Source organism: Perna viridis, chromosome 12 (genome assembly GCF_037379345.1).
Source record: "Perna viridis isolate PV_CMFRI_1.1 ecotype Kerala chromosome 12, ASM3737934v1, whole genome shotgun sequence".
In the NCBI taxonomy this organism is placed as follows: domain Eukaryota; kingdom Metazoa; phylum Mollusca; class Bivalvia; order Mytilida; family Mytilidae; genus Perna; species Perna viridis.
In genome coordinates this window covers 1852433-1872261 of record NC_142456.1, presented here as the reverse complement: position 1 = coordinate 1872261, position 19829 = coordinate 1852433, and the positions used below count along the sequence as shown (strand labels likewise).

The following is a 19829-nucleotide window of genomic DNA, read 5'->3' as shown; positions in this document are numbered from 1 at the left end:
GAGTAGAACTACAGCCATATCTCTTTGTGTGTAGGGGGTTCTAAACCCTTTTCAGGTGTCCTGAACAAATCGTCATCTTCCTGTTGCCAAGTAGAATGTTCTGAAGAGAGAGTGTAACATTTTTACTTGATGCACATTTAATATACAAAGAAATTTGTTAACTAGATGCAGGTCAAGAATGTTACTGTTGCACAATTGACGCGTGTAATTCTATATAAAGGCCAAGGGCGGTAGACCTCAACCCGATTTGTTGATTTTGTGCACAATTGCAAAGCAAATTCCCTTTCCAAAATCTCGTGTTCCGTCCACATGATAGCTTATAATTAATTAAAATAATATTCGGTATTAGTCAAAGGCCAACTAAATATTATTGAAGAAGAAAAAGAAGAATGTTAACTTTCCGATCATAGTGCCAAGGAAGGGCATAGTCACAAAACAAAACAATTATGATTAAGTTACGTAGGAAACATGCATGAAGTTTTCAAAATAACACAATATAAAACATTTATGTATCATATCATGTAAAGTTCATCAATACATATGGCAATCCAAAGTGGACAAAAATCAATATTTTATAACATTAGAAAATGAATTTGTAATATTACAAAATCATTATTTTTAATATTAGAAAAGATTTTTAATATTAGACATCCTTTTTCTTATATTACAAATAGCTGATTTAGTAATATTATAAAGCATCACACATTTTGTAATATTACAAATTGAATATGTAATATTAAAAATGAATTTGTAATATTAGAAAATCACTTTGCAATATTGCAAAATCAGTCATATTTTTTAATATTACAAAACAAAAGGATTCTCTAAAATTAAAACAATCGTAATTGAATACGACAAATCCATTTTTTAATATTAGAAAATCAATTTCTAATATTAAATAGTCGCTTTTTAATATTAGAAATTCAGTCGATTTTTAAATTTAAAAAAAAGAGTTATGTGATATTAGAAATCTAATTTGTAATAATAGAAAATGCATTGGTAATATTGACCAATCAGTTTGTAATATTAGAAAACATTTATTTTGTAAAATTACAAAATCATTTTTTAATATTACAAAATCATTTTTTAATATTACAAAATATTTTTTAATATTACAAAATATTTTTTAATATTACAAAATATTTTTTAATATTATAAATTCATTATGTAATATTAAAAATTCATTCCGTAATGTTAAAAATTTATTCCGTAATATTAAAAATTCATTTTCTAATATTACAAATTCCGGATTTAGTAATATTATAAAACATCACAAATTTTGTAATATTACAAATTGAATATGTAATATTAGAAAATGAATTTGTAATATTAGAAAATCACTTTGCAATATCGCAAAATCAGTCACATTTTTTAATATTACAATAAGATTTTCTAATATTAAAAAATCGTATTTGAGTACAAGAAGTCCATTTTCTAATATTAGAAAATCAATTTCTAATATTAAAAAAATCGTTTTTTTAATATTAGAAATTCAATCGATTTTTGATATTAAAAAAGAGTTTTGTGATATTAGAAATCTAATTTGTTATATCAAAAAATGAATTTATAATATTAAAAAAATCATTTTTTTAATATTAGAAAATACCTATCTTTGTCAACTTTGGCTTGCCATAAATACATGCATACCGAACTTGCATACGGCCATATTGGGTTGCCCTTTAATACTTGTGTAAATAACGTACACGAACTTTTTGGGTACAAAAAAGTTATACTCAGTTCATTCAAATTACAAAATTGACAGTATGCAAATCTGTTTCCATCATAACTTAAATAATCGATCATCACATCATAGGGGAGACTAAAACGTCAGGGCACCTGTAGTAAACAGACATCATTCATGAGATGGATCGGATTGGGTAGTTTGTACTTGATAACGGCTTTATTTAAAGACGAATTCGGAAGTTATACATGCTACCGGCATAAATGCACCATTTACGTAAAGGTAAGTTCAAGAGGAGAACTTAGTTTACACGGCTTGAAAACAAACTTTTGCAGATTGGCGTCGCCATTTTATTGACTTTGCTTTTCGGCTGATGTGTGCGGGGTCATTCCTTACTGACCTACTTACATGCCTAACATACATCCTTTCAAATACATCGCAAGGTAATTATGATTTGTTATTATAAATGCTCTGTGGCGTCTTTCATTGGTTCCAATGAAATGTTTTGTACGGAGTTTTACGTGTTTAGAATTACAAGCGATTGATATAAGAAATTTGTTAGACATCAACGTCAGATTAAAAAAAAAATGTCTCAACGAATGTCATGATTATCTGGATTTATTTCATTTTATTTCAACCTGTGTGGCCATATGAAAGATACTTTTTACCTTTATTGCATTAACAATAGTAAGTTTTTATTGTTATTTTGTTTTGTAGGAGAGTTTATTCTGGATCAACAAGCATCAGCAACCATAGGCTGCGGTAATACAAATGTACGGTACATGTGTTCAAGGGAACGCCATCAGGCATACACGGAGAGTATCCAAAATTACTTATGGGTGCTATGGTGATTGTGATATAATACGAAATAATCTTTTTCAACATTTTTCATTTGAGTGAAAAGGATTTGTGACTTTCGTGAAGCTCTTATATATAGTGTGTTTGTGTTTTATCCGCGTAATATGACATCACATATCTTTGGTCCTGTTATAAGAAAGCATGGAATAATAGATTCTATCAAAGGGTTGAGAATAAATGTATTCTACACTGTGTACACAGCTGCCATGCGTATCTAAAACAAGCGTGTATTATGTTTGGAGGCAGTGAGCGAGGACAACAAGAAAACTATGTCAGTATGTTGACATAGTTCCATACAAAAAGGTGAAGGTCGGATATATGAATAGAATTAGGAATTCCATTTTTGTAGCAGACGACATATTTATTCTGTAATACTTGAATGGTTGGGGTTGAAGAAAAAGTTACTGTAATAATACTAATATGAACTTCTAGAAATGATAAAGTATCATACCTTTTTCGAAGCTTTTGGTTTCAAGTCCGCCGGTAACATCACTGAAGCTGGTGGTCTCTCTCATGAGGTCTATGACCTTTTCAAAGTTGGAACGAACAGGCTTTGGTGCCGGACTTCCTCCAGTTTTTCTCATTTCTTTTTTTATTTTGGCTGAACGACTTTTTGGCCTCCGATACCGTATTCCGCCATTTTGTTCTAACCTCAGAAGGGGTGCGATATAGCTATTTATTTTTTCTATAATTTGTAACCAAACCCATTCTTTTATTTTGTTGGTGACACTATTGCTGTGCTTGTCCCTAAGTAAATTTAGGTTTTGTTCCACTAACTCTTGTAGTAAGTAATATTTTGCCTTCCTCATTCGCGATATTTTTTTAGAGTGAGGGGATCCAACACTATCCATGATTGTTTGTAAACAAAACGTAACAGGAAGTACCGAAGGCTGTGGATAGTATTGCTTATGGGAAGTACCTGCTTCTTAATCATTTAATTAAAATTTAATTTGATGATTACCAAATGCAATGATTAAAAAAAAGGTGAGCAACAAAATTTATTCATTTGATCTACTAATCACTCAATTAAGTTTTAATGACTCATTAAAATTAATTATGGATTAATTTTAATGACACGTTGAACAACAGACCCCTGATTTCTTTAAAAAGAAAAAAAACAAAAACAAAAACAAAATATTCGCACTTGAAGTTTTTTAATCTCCACACATTTGAATGATGACGTTACATTGAATTTTAATCCAATCATCTACCGACTTTTAATTGCAGAACATAAGACAAACTGAACAGTATTCTAGCATATGATTTTATTCAACAATTCCATTACGGAATTTCGCAAATGAAACGGTGTGTTAATGTACAATCATTAGTTTGTACCCAATGGTCATTATCCATCGACAGGGTACACCCACCACTATTAGCACCCCAGTTTGTGTAATTTCCATCGCTTAACGGAGGACCGCTAATCCAGATATTGTCGTGGAGTCCAATCCACCAGTTTACTGTAAAACAATTTCTGGTAAAAATTGAATATAATTCTCTATAATCATCATGCATGAACGAACATTTTAAATTACCCCCAGCCCTTTTCAGTATAAATTTTTGACACCAGGATGAAGGCATAAAAACATTATTTTTCATAGTTCGGTAAAATGAATTAAAAGTTTATTAAAATGGCATGAGAATGAATATTTCAAAGGAACATAACTGTGTCAACACCAAACATCTGTAATTTGATTAATTTGAAACGTTCATTCGATAAACTATAGTGAAGCCATCTCGATCTAAAACATATTTTATCTACATATTTTGTGTTAATTATACATACTTGAATCATCTCCTTTGTCCAGATGTAATTTTGGATTTCTTGGGACTTAACTGTAACAAGGTTTCCTCCTATCTTCATACAACATCCCTATTGTATTCAAATATACTTGTCCACTTTCAGAAACATTAAATCATAGACATATTTACATTGATTCAGTTATCATTATACCAAGCATAGTATAAAGATACAAATGTGGCATGACCATACCAAATAAATTCTCAGTTCTTAATGCTTTTTTATACGGTAGCTTCACTTTAGAATTTGGCTTATTTTCTTATGAGCAAAGGAAATATAAATCAAACCGATGGTATACATTTAGATCAATACATTATAATCCACCCATATATGAATACATGTGGGTACTTAATGTCAATTAAGTAAATGCCAAAATTATGTAATTGAAAATAAAAAGCTTTGTTCCATGAATTTTACATGTATGACCGCCTTCCTGGTTCTTACCTGTGCATCATAAAAGCCCAAACTAATTGAACCGTACACCAGTATTTTTCCTGAACAGTTTTGTTTCTTCGGATTGGGGTCAGTACCTGGGAAAAATACTTGTTCGTATTTGTTGTAGAATCTTTTTAAGGAAATTTATTTATAAAGTAATTGTCATGATGTAAGCTATAACGAAAAACAACATATCTAAAGTAAACTTAAATACAATCAAATAAAGGATTCGTAGTAAGTATCATGAAAATCATATCTGAAAATAACCATACTAACATCGCATATGATCTTACATTCAGCTGTTCAATGGTACATTTACTAGAAGGATAAATATATAAAAGCAAACTGAAAAAAATCCCCAAACAGCAAAAAGTAAGATCCGTAAAATGTGGTCATAATTAATTTAATCGTCTGAGATTACTTTCATAATTGTATATGTTAAAATGTCACAACATTCTTTGTACAATCACATCCTGGTTTACATTTTTTTTATTTCTTTTTAAGAACGTTTGCAGAACAATCTGTAAAACTCTCACTTACATTGATCAGCCGTAGTGTTCAATAGAGAGGTTGTAGTTGTTGTCGGCGTGGTTGACGTTGTTGAAGTAGTTGTTGACGTCGGCGTGGTGGTAGTTGTTGAAGTAGTTGTTGACGTTGTTGTTGTTGTTGTTCGATAGGAATGATAATTATGATGTCCCCAGAGTCACTAATTCCAACATCGGTAACTATGCCCACCACCCCAATGACCTCCCCATCCCCAGTGACCTGAAATTGAAAATGAAACATTTCAATACAACAACAATTTCGTTAGTGCACATACATGTTTTTGTCGACGCAAAACAGCCTTTAACTGTGATCAACAAACTTCTGGATTAATGAATGGAATTATAATGACCACATCTTGATGACTATGACTGTTTTTAGAAATGTTAAAGTATTAAAAATGAGCATAATTTTTATCGTATATCTCCTAAAAACGTAAAAATGGTAAATTTGATGATTGCACATTACATGTGGTACTGTTAGTAAAACAAATATGTGATTTCGAGTGTACATTCATCTAAGTACATTATTTGTTAGGACGCAAAAGGTTGCATCATTGTTTAAGTAAAGAAATTTAAATGGCAATTAAAAAAAATATAGTTTTTTTTTGTTTATTGAAGCTTTTTTTAAACTAAAATTGTGTAAGTATAAGACGACTAAAATAAATATAGATAAACATTTTTTTTTATTTGCCTTTGTTACAAAGCCTTAAAGATGTATTCACTAAATTATTATGACGTGCTTCAAAGGTTTTTAGACCATTCAAGGTAAAACGGTGATCATCAAACGTCCTACGTCATTATATATGAAGACATTTATACGTTTTACCAATTTTGCACGGTTATATTTTAATTTTCCTCTTCAGTTGTCGATTTTTGAACGCATTATTCTCACTCACGGTGCTTAGGGTGAAATAAGACTATACAAATGGCTAGCCCGTGGTACAAGTTAATCTCAGTGAGCCATTTGACATTCTTATTTAGGAGTCTCAATATAAAATACACGATCTAAAAGACAACTATATAACTGATACTATGGTTTGACACATGTAAGAAAAAGAAGATAGAATAACGCACACTCCTTTCCTAAAGTGGAATGAGGCTCGGGAAGGTCGCAAGCCTCATTATTAGTCTTAAATTGTTTTAACACATTGTTTAAGTTATTATATTTGTAAATTATATTTGAAATCAAGTCTTACCTGTAGCATCTTGCATTAGTGCAGCACTGATCAGAACTAGAAGTAATTGTTTCATCATCATGATGAAGCCTGGACAAGTGATGTTACAAGAATTGCAGCATTTATACAAATCTCTTAATTGACTTTCAAAACGTGTTGCTAGCTATTTTTATTTTGGAGATTTTACAAATAGTAAATAACATTTCCTGGACATTTTTCATGTTATTGGATGATATTTTCCAATATTTTCTTTTTAGAGTTAAACGGAAATGTTAAGACGATGTTGGTAATTTTAAAGCGTCAAAATTAATGATAATATAAGAACTTATAGATTTAACATGAATATATATGTTAAAACTTGAAAATTCAGGGAATTTTGATGATTTAAATAGATTGTCAATCGTAGATTCATTTGAACTATGTCCGATTTGTAAATTTGTAAATGGTCTATCTATAGAGCATGATACATAGTGTTAAATAGAGAACTATACCAATTAAAAGTTATTCATATATACATATTAAATTATACCGATCAAATGCAAATTTGAATTTTAGACCAATTTATTATTTTAATTACTTTTGCGGAATCAGCAAATTACAACAAAAAAAGCCTTGTGGATATTTTTATGACTTTTTATATATCAATTTATCGCATGTTTACATGTGTTAACACAAACTAAATCATTTTTTATTGTATTGTTTGACTGTTAATTTGTGTCTAAGGAGAACGGATACGGTTAATATGGAATACAACGCCATCGGGATGAATGACGAGAGAACCTTTAGACAACCTTCAGCTGAACCAAAAACAGCATTATATACACGTACATAGAAAAGTTGCCTCTGTATGCCCATAATGGATTTAGTTGAAGAATCATTTCAAAGTTCTCAAAGATGTCACAGATGAGTTTATTTATAAATCTTTGTTTAAAAAAAAACATTAAGATATAAGTTAAGAACTTAACCACTTAATTTTTATGTAAAATGTCATCTATTCGATGTTTGACAATAAGTTTGTTTGTTTGTTAGTTGGGGTTTAACGTCCGAGCAGCAATATTTCAGCTATATTCAGACAATGAACATGAATTTGATGATCAATTGAACATGACATGAAGCGCCTTTGACCCCGGCTAAGGTTCTGAGCACTATTAAGTCGCCTTTTACGACAAGCTTAGCAGTGCTGCAGGCCTATTCTTTTAACACTCGGACCTGCACAGGGCGTTTGACATTATGGATATCATTTATTTAAATAATAGTTGTTTGAACTTTTCACACAGAAGTGATGTCACAAGAAAGTGGTGCATAATCAACAAAGTGGAGTACAAATTGCTCCGTTCCTTAAATCATATTAAATGTAGGTGTAAAAGGTTACCTTATAGTTTTCATTTCTTCCTCCGTCTCCCCCGGAATTGACTTTTTATGAGCACCTCGTCGGGTGTTTTAGAAAACTAGAGGACGCTTACCCTGCCAGTTCATTTTATCAATTACTCGCAGTGCTCACTTACTTTTTTGCTAAATGACTCTTTGCTCCTGGATTACATTCTTTTATTTTTCGCTAGAATCTTGATTACAATTTGAAAAATGAAACTGAAACGAGAATTGTATACAGATTAAATAAACAAATAATACTCTTTAAAACTCAACCAAAACTTCAATTGTTTAAGTCGAATCATTGGCACATATACATATAAATTCATGCAAAGAATAATCAAGGGAACCAATGTTATAGCGGTAATCATAAGAATGTAATCCAGGGACAAAGACCAGACATGGGAAACAGACATACACAACAAAGAACAAAAAGTAACTAAAATCATACATACAAAGTAACAAAAGCAAATGAGCAACTCGGACTCCACTAAGAACTTGGAGCATGGACAAGGTGCACCGGTAGGGTAAGCGTCCTCTGCTTTTCTAGAAACACCCGCCGAGTTGCTCATAAAAAGTCAAGTCCGGGGTAGACAAACGAGGAAAGGAAAACTATGATCCGTTGAATAAGTTTTCATGGTGCATTTAAAAGCCGTTGAAATACACCTTTGGTTTTACGGGGGAAAATAGTTTCCTTATGCACTCCCTTCAAAAGCCGAATTATCCATACGATATTCCAATTCCGCATCACCCATTCCACAATCCCCATCCACATAAAAGATAAATTGTCATAAAACACAGAAAATACATTCGTCAACCTTGACAAAAATTGTTTTTTGACTTGTTTTAGCAAAAAAAAAAAAAACAAAAAAAACGACAATTAAGATGTGTCTCTCTCCCTCTTCTTTCGTAGTAATTTCACCGTAGAATGTCATATCTTGGACACATAAAGTTAATTTCGGAAAAGTTTTTATAAGTATAACATTGAACGTTTATTCCCCAATGAGACACCTTGACCATTCACGTTTAAACCAACCATGTGCATACTTGAACTTGAATATGTAAAAATATTAAAAATATTCCATTGAGGAAAAAAGGACTAGGGAATATTATACGTGCATAATCAACATACGAAAATATATATAATGATGTATTTGTCAACTTCCTTTATGAGCTTGTAAAGCGACGAATCAAATCATTTCAAATCTGAGCAGCAGATTTCCCTTTGCACACTGAATTGATTAATATCATTTTTAAAACGTTGAAATCATGCGTTGACCAAAAGCTCCAAGTGAATTTGTTAGAATACATTAGACGGTTAAGACATGTGTTAGTGCTTTAATTGAGCGCGGGGTACATGACTCATTCTCATATATTTTTATATTGTATTTTAGATTAAAAAATATTTCTGTACGTGCATTATGAATGATTGTTGAAATCCTATATCAATTTCCCTACATAGCAAACGCTATATCACATCCTTAGACCTGTATCGCACATATTATATCATACCGCTACACAAACCATACATAAAGAATAGTTTACATGTATGGTACATATAAAATAAACATGACATTTCAAAACTTCTATTTTATGTGGTATTAACCCTCTACCTATAAAATGTATCACCCACAGGCTGGTGGCCTTTGAGTTGATAAAAGAGTCTCGTGTTGATACGACATGTAATACAGTTTCGGGGATGTAAAATCATTATATGTCATTTGATATCTTCTGACTGGAACATATTTTAAGAAGTATATTCTAAAAGTGAGATATGTTTAATATTTAATGTGAAAAAGATACGGACAATTTGGATAATGTTAGGTATTATAGAGACTTGTTATTTGCGAATTTAATAAAGATTTTAATATGGGAAACATTGGCAATTTCCCATATTCTGGTACAACGGAAAACTTCGTGATATCATTTATCCTTTATTGTCTATAAACTTACAGTACTTTCGAATTCTAGACCAAACAAATATAACAATATTTATTTCTTATTATTTGTAACACAAATTCTTTGTTTTTTATCGTAAATTTTGCAATTAATATCCAAAGTAAAACGCTTCACAATATTTCCTTTTTACAATATATACATTCTATTTGCACCTTGTTTTTTATATCCTTTGTAAAAATCACCAAAAGAAACTCGCCAAAATCTCGTCAAACAGATGTCCAGCATATGAATGGGCTTGCCTTGAAGTTTGTATTATACAAAATAACTTTCTATTTAACATTTAGTAGTAGTTAATATTATGCAATACAAATCTTTATGGTCTGTGTTTAAAAAATGGCGATACAAATAATCAACAACATAAAAATGCTGCACACTCACACACACACAGACATTAGTTTTGTTTGTTTGTTTGTTGGTTGGGGTTTAACGTCCGAGCAGCAATATTTCAGGTATATTCAGACGATGAGCATGACATTAATGATAAAATGAACATGAAATGTAAAAGGGATGGGACAGAAGGACATCGGGGTCGACAAATTTTTATTGCCACTGGAAATAGGGATAGATGGGTAGGGTCGCGCAATTTAGCCTCTTGTGGCGGAGCCCTATGGTTCATACTCCAGACAAAACCACAGTAGGGTTCTTTAATGTTCAAGGAACGTGACAGATTTCCCAACACGGTGCACCACTATGGTTTGCGGTCAGGTTTTCCGTATTAAAGCCTGACAACCCCAGCAAGTAACACGCCAGGGGTACCCCATTCCACCACTTGGGGCACACATCCCAGTTGCTCTTTGGGCAGAGCGCCTTAGCCCCCGGCTAGGGTTCTGAGCACTATTTATTAATAATAGTGTTGCTCATGACACGGATGCAACAGTGCTGAAGGTCGTGACATACTTTCTTGGATACACTCCTTGAAACGTTCACGTTTCCCATTTTAGCGTTGATGCATCTTTTATCGTGTGTATACACATCGTTTTGCGTGCGTTTAAACGCACGATAAACGCACGATAGAAGCGTTCGTTTAAACGCACGATTCCAGCCTTCGTTTAAACGCGCGATAGAAGCGTTTGTTGTTTTTTTTGTACTTTGATTATTTCCTTGATTTGACTTTTATTTTTATATTTGTTGCTATAATTAATCTTTTCTATTTCCATTAAGTTCATTTTTTTCTTTCGTCATTATTTGTTATTATTATCATAATTCATCGTTCGTCTATCGTGCGTTTGGTTAAGCGGCTGCGTTCGTTTAAGGATCATGCTTTTAGGTTTCCTAAACGTCTCAAGGAGTGTACCTCTTATCCAAATGTGTATTGATTTTAATAAATGAACATGAAAAGAAGTAGCATACAAATATATTCGAATCGTGTGATATCAATTCAATGTCACTGTCATTTACTTTTTCGACAATTATTTATTCTGTGATAAAGGGAATAATTCAGGTCATTTATTTTCATTTGCGTTTTAGCTCATATAATTTGGCAACAACATACGGTTTGCAAAGATATGGCAGTTTACAATTTTTTTCAAGTGCAGGAAAAGAGCATATGATTACTTTGAATTATTCAGAAATATCTACGCTTTGAAAGTTATCATGATGAAAAACCTTGCTTCACAAAAGGAAGTGTTGGGTTAAGTGTAAGTTTTGTTAAAATCAGACAAAATGGAGAAACAAAGAAACAAACCAAAAAAAAAAAAAAAAACAGATCTGAAAATATAATTTCATTCAAACATGCTTTTGCTTTTTGAAAATGCCATTATTCGATCTCTACATCATTTAATTTATGATAAATCACGTAAACTCGAATTTAATTATGTTTACAACATGCTATTCATTTATGTCGTATTGTCAGCCCTCGCTATCGCTTGGTGTAAAACAATGCGACATACATTGACAGCCTGTGGAAAAACAATGATAAAATGGAGTTTCCGTGAATTATTTCTTAAACCTTTCAACTTAAAACATGTCTAATAATAATTTGTACGTTTACAAAATGCTGGAATTTTTAATCGACAACATATTTGTCCAGTGTGGTGGACGTGTATTTCAACAAACGGTCGGCATTCCAATGGGAACAAATTGTGCTCCTTTACTTGCTGACCTATTCCTTCACTCTTATGAGGCTGACTTTATAGCTGATCTGATCAGAAAAAAAGAATATCGTTTGGCTAGATCTTTCAATCTCAGTTTTCGCTATATAGAAGACGTATTATCTTTAAACAATCCTAATTTCGGGGATTTGATACATCGCATCTACCCAAAAGAACTTGAGATAAAAGATACTACAGACACTGTGAGATCAGGCTTATATCTTGACCTACACTTAGAAATCGATGGTAAGGGAAAACTATTGACCAGATTTTACGATAAACGTGATGACTTTTTGTACAGAATTGTCAACTTTCCTTTCATCTGTGGCAACATCCCTTCGGCTCCTGCGTATGGAGTGTTCATATCACAACTCATACGTTATACCAGAGCTTGCCGAAACTAAGCAGACTTTTTGTAGAACTCTAACAAATAGCCTTCTGAAGCAGGTTAATGTTGCTACAAGATTGAAGTCATCACCACAGAAGTTTTATGGTCGTTATCATGAACTCGTGGATCGTTATGGTGTATCCATCAGCATCATGAGAACTGATTTATTCAATGGGTCATAGTTTTCCTTCCCTCATTTGTCTACCCCGACTTGACTTTTTATGAGCAACTCGGCGGGTGTTTCTAGAAAAACAGAGGACGCTTACCCTACCGGTGCACCTGGTCCATGCCCCCAGTTTTAGTGGAGTCCGAGTTGCTCATTTGTGTTTGTTGCTTTGTATGTATGATTTCAGTTACTTTATGTTCTTTGTTGTGTATGTCTGTTTTCCATGTCTGGTCTTTGTCCCTGGATTACATTCTTTTGATTACCGCTATAACCTTGGTTCACTTGATTACTCTATCCCAAGCCGAGTTTCAGACGTAATTAAAAGGGACGACAGTAAAAATCTCATTTATGAATGATTTTTAAATTACCGTAGTCATTTAAATGAGGTTGTACATAATGCTTTCGCACAGTATATGCAAACATAATGTTAGAAATTCGAGATTTGTGAAAAAAAAGGCATTTACAAAATAAACGAATAATAAAAATATAGGAACGACATCGAATATACTCATAATGAAATTTTAACGAATTTTTGTATACAAGAATATATACAAGAATATTTTGTCAGTTACAAGTAGTTTCATAATCTGTTGTTTAATCAATGACGTCATTGATAGGCCAAACAATGTTAAAGGAAGGTGTCTAAAATATTTTATAATAGGACGTTTCATTTTGATGTTTCATCGGCGTGATAAAGTGTCGATCTTAGCCTTTGTTCAATGAGGGTACTTGTACGTGACCGGTCAATTTTACACGCGGGTAAAACATTAAAAAAATAAGCATTCTTATGCTAACAATTACATTTTACTTGTTTCTGTTTTTTTATATTTCTATTACTTTTTTTTTAAAATACGTAGAAACTAAACAAGTTACAGATAAAGGTAATTCACTTAATTCTTCGCGTGACCTGTATAAAAATCACGACGTTGTGTTTCATCGCGTTTAAAGCCGATTACCTAATGAGATTTGCGTATTTGAATTATCTGCATAGCAAATGTAATTATTTGATTATGATAATCTAGACAACCTTACATGGGTGCAATAAATGCTGAGGTGTACTAAATTGAACATTTTTCCCTTCCATGTATTTTCTACCTTTCTAGCATCATCACCTATAAAAAAATATTGATGCATATTACTTAAAAGAGTGGCCTTCTAGAGATTTAGCAATACCCATAAAAGAGAGCGCTAAGGCTATATTTAGAAAGTTAACAGCGTTAAGTGGTTTTAGCTAGCATGTTCAACTGTATGTATAGCAAAGGTTTACACTCAATACGTATACTTTGTTGTTAGGCTTGTTATCTCCTTGACATATTGTAGCTACAAAGAGCTCACACATGATTTTTTTTATTTGTTCTTCTCTTAACCTTGTATATGGTTTACTCAAACTTAAACACTTTTATATTTGTAAATGTTGTCGTCAATCTCGAACCATTTATGTTTTGTTAATGTTCTACCCTAACAAATACATGTTTTTTTAACCACAAGACAATGAGATGTCCTTACCTACAAATGTAGATCTATTGTCAAAATATTTTCCTTTTGTATTATGTATTGGTTTTAAATAAGTGTATAAGCTTTTGGATGTTATTAACTTCCCGTTTACACATATACCATCCTCCATTCCCATCCCATATATAATCTCCAAAAGCATCTTTCTATCTCAAATATCAACATTACACAACTTGATCTTATATTTTTACATTCTTTAAAATTCATACTATTATTCATAATTAAATGTAATATATTATTCAAATCAATTTGAATAATCTATGAACGACTCGATGCGTGTTTTTAGAAAAGCAGAGGACGCTTGCCCTACCTGTGCACCTGGTCCATGCTCCCAGTGTTTCGTGGAGTCCGAGTTTGCTCATTTACTTTCGTTGCTTTGTATGTGTGGTTTTGGTTGCTTTATGTTCTGTGTTGTGTATGTCTGTTTTCCATGTCTGGTCTTTGTCCCTGGATTACATTCTTTTGATTACCGCTATAACCTTGGTTCCCTTGATTACTCTTTCAAATTAAAAAAGCAATTCAAAAATTCTCCTCTCTCGATTCACCATTCCCATATCCCCCTCTTTACCATCGAATGGGAAGTCTACCCCATTACCCCCATACAAGTCCTATATTAATAGCGGATAAAATAAGAGATCTTAGTTAAATGGAATATGGTAATCAAGGGAATCAAAATTCGAGCAAAATTCAAAGGAATATATAACAAAAAAAAAAATAATACTATACAGTATTGTATGTATATTTTGATCGACTTATTCTTTTCACATTTTCATCAAAATATTTAATAAAAATCAAGTAAAAAAATTCATGTTGTATGGATTGTCATAGTTTAATACACAATAGTACAAAAAAGGTCTTTTACCACCCATACGTGAACAAATGCTGATATAGATTTTTTATCTGATTTTCATGAGAACTAGTCTATTTTTGTTGTCTTTGATGCCCATGAAAGTCTATTTTACTTTTAATTTTTTTTTCAGAATTTTGTTCTTGTTGGAGAATTGACAAAAATAATATTTATAGGAAAATAAAAGAATTTTTGTCCGTAAAATTACATTACACAATTAATTGTTTGGTCAATCTATTAATGATTGTATCGGATTTCTATGGGTCATGAGTGTAAGATCGATTTACATGATGTACATGCATGATACAAGCGTGATCATGTACATGCATTCATCTGAATAGTCAATTTATACATGCATCCTGGGTCGGCCTAAAAATTCCTTAGAATAAAGTCTGCATTTAGCAAATTTTCGTTATACTTTTTAATTGGTAGCGGAAAATTGTGATGCTGTTCGTTTGATGTAACTACTGAGCGGTTTTTGTTTATTAAAAATCCAAATCATTCTGGAGTGGTCAGCTTTATACTATCTAATGGCTATAATATTTCTTGTTCAAAAACTCAATGCCATTAGATTTTCATGATACAGAGAAACAAAGATCCTTAATTTGACCTGATAATTATATTGATTTGTCTTCCCTTTTGCCCTCACAAAGAGAATAGCGTGAAAATTTTGTTTGCAAATGATAACTGCACTATTTCAAATAAGAAAAATAAGACGGAACTACTCTCCATTTGGCAATGGGCTAACGCTTTTGACATTTTAATGTCTATTTATTTGTTAAATAATTCATGAACTTTTCATAGGGTGTGATAAATAACTGTGGCGTCGTCAGCGTATGGCAACTTTAAGCAAACAAGGGAGCCAAAGAAAATTCAGAGAAAATCAAATCCTGGTGGGATGCATTTTCAAAGACGGGTCCAGCAACTTTTCCCTATCCATCGGTTTCTGCTGGGCCTTCTGTAGATCTGAAGTGTGTAACGAGCAGGCAACTTGAACTCAAGTCCATTCAATGCAGTAAAAAACACGGCTCAATTACTTGCAAAGAAGACGACAAGAGTAGGAAAGAAACTGCATGCAAACCCCAATAAAAGCAGATAAATTTTCTAAAGGTCCCAAGTACCATGAACCGCGCTCCAAAAATTGGAATTATCACTTTAAAATTCTTACAGATGCCGTGGAGGACTACGCAAGAAAATGGATAAAACGAGAACAAGAAGACATTGATACTTTGTCAGAGTGGTAAAGGCCGTGAGGTCTTTGCTTTTGAAACGAATGAAAGTTTTAAGTAGGTCGATGAGTGCCAAGGCTACATCGATTTTCCAAGATCCTGATGTAGCAAAAATATTGTCTACTATGAATGACAAATATGTTGTCGTACCAGCAGACTAAGCACAAAACAACATTGTGTTTGTCTGCAAAATGTTTTACATCCAATGTTTATTATCAGAGATAGACGTAGAAAATAATAGCACACTGTTACCACACTCTTCAAAGCAGAGATTTTGGAAAACCATAAATCTGTGCTATCCTCTTTTGGTCTCTCTACCAAGGACGATGATTGTGATTTACCGTCTATGTACTGGATTCCTTAACTCCACAAGAATCCATACAAACAACGTTCCATAGCTGGATCTGCAAAATGAACCACCACGACAAGCTTAGCGCTGCTGCAGGCCTATTATTTTAACACCCGGACCTGCACGGTGCTTTTTTTCCTTTCTAAATATAGTTTATGTATGCATTTATGTTATATATAATGGGACACGTTTAGGCCCCATCTTTGCGTCCTGTAATGTCATTTATTCATATGATCATTCATTATTCTGTAATATGTTCTTGCTAGACAACAAATATTGTACAAATGATCTTTCTCTCAATTTTGGTCTTCGTAATGATACAAACAAAGCTGCGTATCTTCTGCGACCGTAAAATGATTCACGTCATTATTGAAAATTTTAGCTGACAAAAATATCAATGTAAGAATTAGACAAAATGTTAATAAGATGTAGCACATAAAGAAAACAACGCATATATTTATAAGATATAGCACATGTAGAAAACAACACAGATATTTATAAGACATAACACTTGTAGAAAACAACGCAGATATTTATAAGATGTAGCACATGCATAAAACAACTCAGATATTTATAAGATGTAGCACATGCAGAAAACACCGCAGATATTTTATGCGTTATTCACGTATCTTCGCCCAACAATCCTTCAGCAATATTTATGAAAGTTTTTGTCACGCTTTTTAAAGCTACTTATTTGTAGCATACTTATCGTACTTTTTTCACGGTAAGTTCAATTTTAGACACATGTAAGTATAGCTCATGTTTAGCTTTTCGTGTTATTTCTTAAAAATGTAACAATATTTTTTCAGGATCCACATTGATATTAACTTTTTATCTAATTTCCATGGCAACAAGTTTATTTTTGGTGTTTTTTGTGCCTGTTTTAAAAGTATGTTTTACTTAAACATACTACAATTTATCGAATTTTGTTATTGGTTAAGAATTTTAAAAAAAATCAGTGTCTTAGAATTAGGCAAAACATATATAAGATGTATCACATAAAGAAAACAACGCAGATAGTTTGTGGCTTTATCCACGTATCTTCGTCTCCTACAGAAATACTTATAAAAGTTTGTGTATAGTTTGTTATTTTTAAGCCTATGATTGAATGATTGATCAAAGTAAGTTTAGATGCAGTACAAAAAAGTTGGAAAAGGTTCTCAAAAATTTCCCCTTATATGTGTCAAATGAATATCTTTAAAGCGATTTTGAATCTTATTTTCTTTTCATTTTAGCTCCTCATTTAATTTCTAAAAAAACAACAAAATTTGCAATAGAAGTTTTTTAATCTACAAACATTTAATTTGATAACGTTACATTGAATTTTAACCCAATCATCTACCGAGAACGATAACCCATATGTGAGGTTATTAACATGTCAATGTTGAAATACCTTGAGACTGTTGAATTTCAGAACATAAGAGAAGCTAAAGGTAACAACAGTAGTCTAGGATATGATTTTATTCAACAATTTCATTACGGAATTTCGCAAATGAAAGGGAATCTTAATCCACAAGAAGGAGTGTGTGACCAGCGGCCAGATACCATTGTCAAGGTACACCCACCGTCAAAAACAGCCCAGTTTGTGTAACTTCCAGGGCTTAATGAGGAGCCGCTCATCCAGATATTGTCATGGAGTCCAATCCACCTGTCCGCTGGAATACAATTTCAAAAATTGAATGTAATTCTCTATGAGCATTAGACATTTGGATAAAAATTATTTGAAGTTACCCCCGGAGCCTTTTTCAGTACAAATGATTATTTTTGTCCCCACGATGAAAGCTTAAAGACAGTATTTTTCATAGTTCGGTGAAATGAATTAAAAGTTTATTGAAATGGCGTGAGAATGAGTATTTTAATGGAACATTACTCTGTATTTGTTACATTCTAATGAAAAGTGTTTGAACATACATGTATCCAATGTTGCAAAGATCAAATTATGAATAGAAACGATATCGATATTTATGGAAACTTCATACATAGATTTTTCTTCTTTTTTTTTTTGGGGGGGGGTGTGACCTTTATGTTTCCTACTTACCCTTATGGCCTTTTACTGACAAAAGATTTACCTAAATGCTTAAATAATCTCCCAGATTTACCTAAATGCTTAAATAATCTCCCAGATTTACCTAAATGCTTAAATAATCTCCCAGAAGATTATTCCTCTTCATGCTTATATTTTCCTATGGAAAATACCTTAACAAATATGCATGTACTTAGAAAATAAAGATCGAAATCAATATTATGGGGAACGCTGCTATCAAAGTTTTAATACCTAACGATGAACGTTAAGTCTACCGGATTAGGTGTTTGACAGGCCAGCAGAAATGAGTCTAGGAAGTGAAAATTCGTGAAAGTAGCCTGTAAATTAGTTAAAATTACAATTTGTATTTAAAAAGGGAAAAAAAAAGTTTAAAATATATTTACATCTAGATCAGGTACGCTGATTTGTTTAAGTGGACAACCGTTTACCTATCATATCTCGGTTATACGGTGTGCCTTACTCATATCAATTTCAATTCACTGTATAGTTCTGCTCTACCCAATAGATTCATACATTTCGAGAAAATGTAGTGTAACCAATGAAGATTAACAAATTTAGTGAGCGATTCAGAAACACAAAGTCATCACAAAGATAAAGAGTTATTTGATTTGTAGCTATGTAAAAGTTTATTTGATAAACCACAGTAAAGCCAGCTTGATGTACAAATATTCTATAAACTTAGTTGCTGTTCAAGGTGCATATTGCGTCTTATTTCATTATCCTTGATGCAATTCTGGATTGCTTGGGACGTAACTGTAAGAAAATTTCCTCCCATCTTCATACAACATCCCTGTTTTATTCAAATATACTTTTCCACTTTAGAAACATTAAATCCTCGACATTTTTACAATGATTTAGTTATCTTAATACCAAGCAAAAATTAAAAATACGATTTTAATACATTTAGATCACTACACTGCAAACATGCCATATATAAATACATTTTGGTATTCAATGTCAAATTTAGTAAATACCAAAATTATGCAGCACATTTTTAAAAGAAATTGTGAAAACAAAAGATAAGTTACTAGTATAGATATGAATTTTACATTTATGACTGCTTTCCTAGTTTTTACTTTGGGATCATAAAATTTCAAATTAATTGAACTGTATATCAGTATTTTTTTTTTTTTGAACAGTTTTGTTTCGGCTGCTTGGGGTCGGTACCTAGGAAAATATTTATTCGTTTTAATTGTAGAATTACTTAAAGTAAATTTATTTATAAAGTAATTGTAATGATGTAAGCTACAGCGAACAACAGCATATCTTAAGTAACCTTAAATATGACCAAATCATTAAGTATTATGAAGATCAAATCTGAAAATAACCATAATAACATCGAATAGGCTTTTATATTCAGCTGTTTAAATGATACATTTTCA

At 32.1% G+C, this 19829-nt stretch overlaps 2 long non-coding RNA genes across 2 annotated transcripts; both read right to left on the bottom strand.

Moving 5' to 3' along the window:
- Positions 1-3465: 3465 nt before the first annotated feature.
- LOC148600729 (uncharacterized) lies at positions 3466-5250 on the bottom strand. The gene is made up of 3 exons (XR_015917197.1): positions 4785-5250; positions 4326-4412; positions 3466-3999 (listed from the first exon to the last, which is right to left on the bottom strand). It is a non-coding gene; the product is annotated as an uncharacterized LOC148600729 (long non-coding RNA).
- A 4-nt stretch (positions 5251-5254) lies between these two features.
- On the bottom strand, positions 5255-6595 carry LOC148600728 (uncharacterized). Its single transcript, XR_015917196.1, has 2 exons — positions 6517-6595; positions 5255-5540 (listed from the first exon to the last, which is right to left on the bottom strand). It is a non-coding gene; the product is annotated as an uncharacterized LOC148600728 (long non-coding RNA).
- Between the last annotated feature and the right edge of the window lie 13234 nt (positions 6596-19829).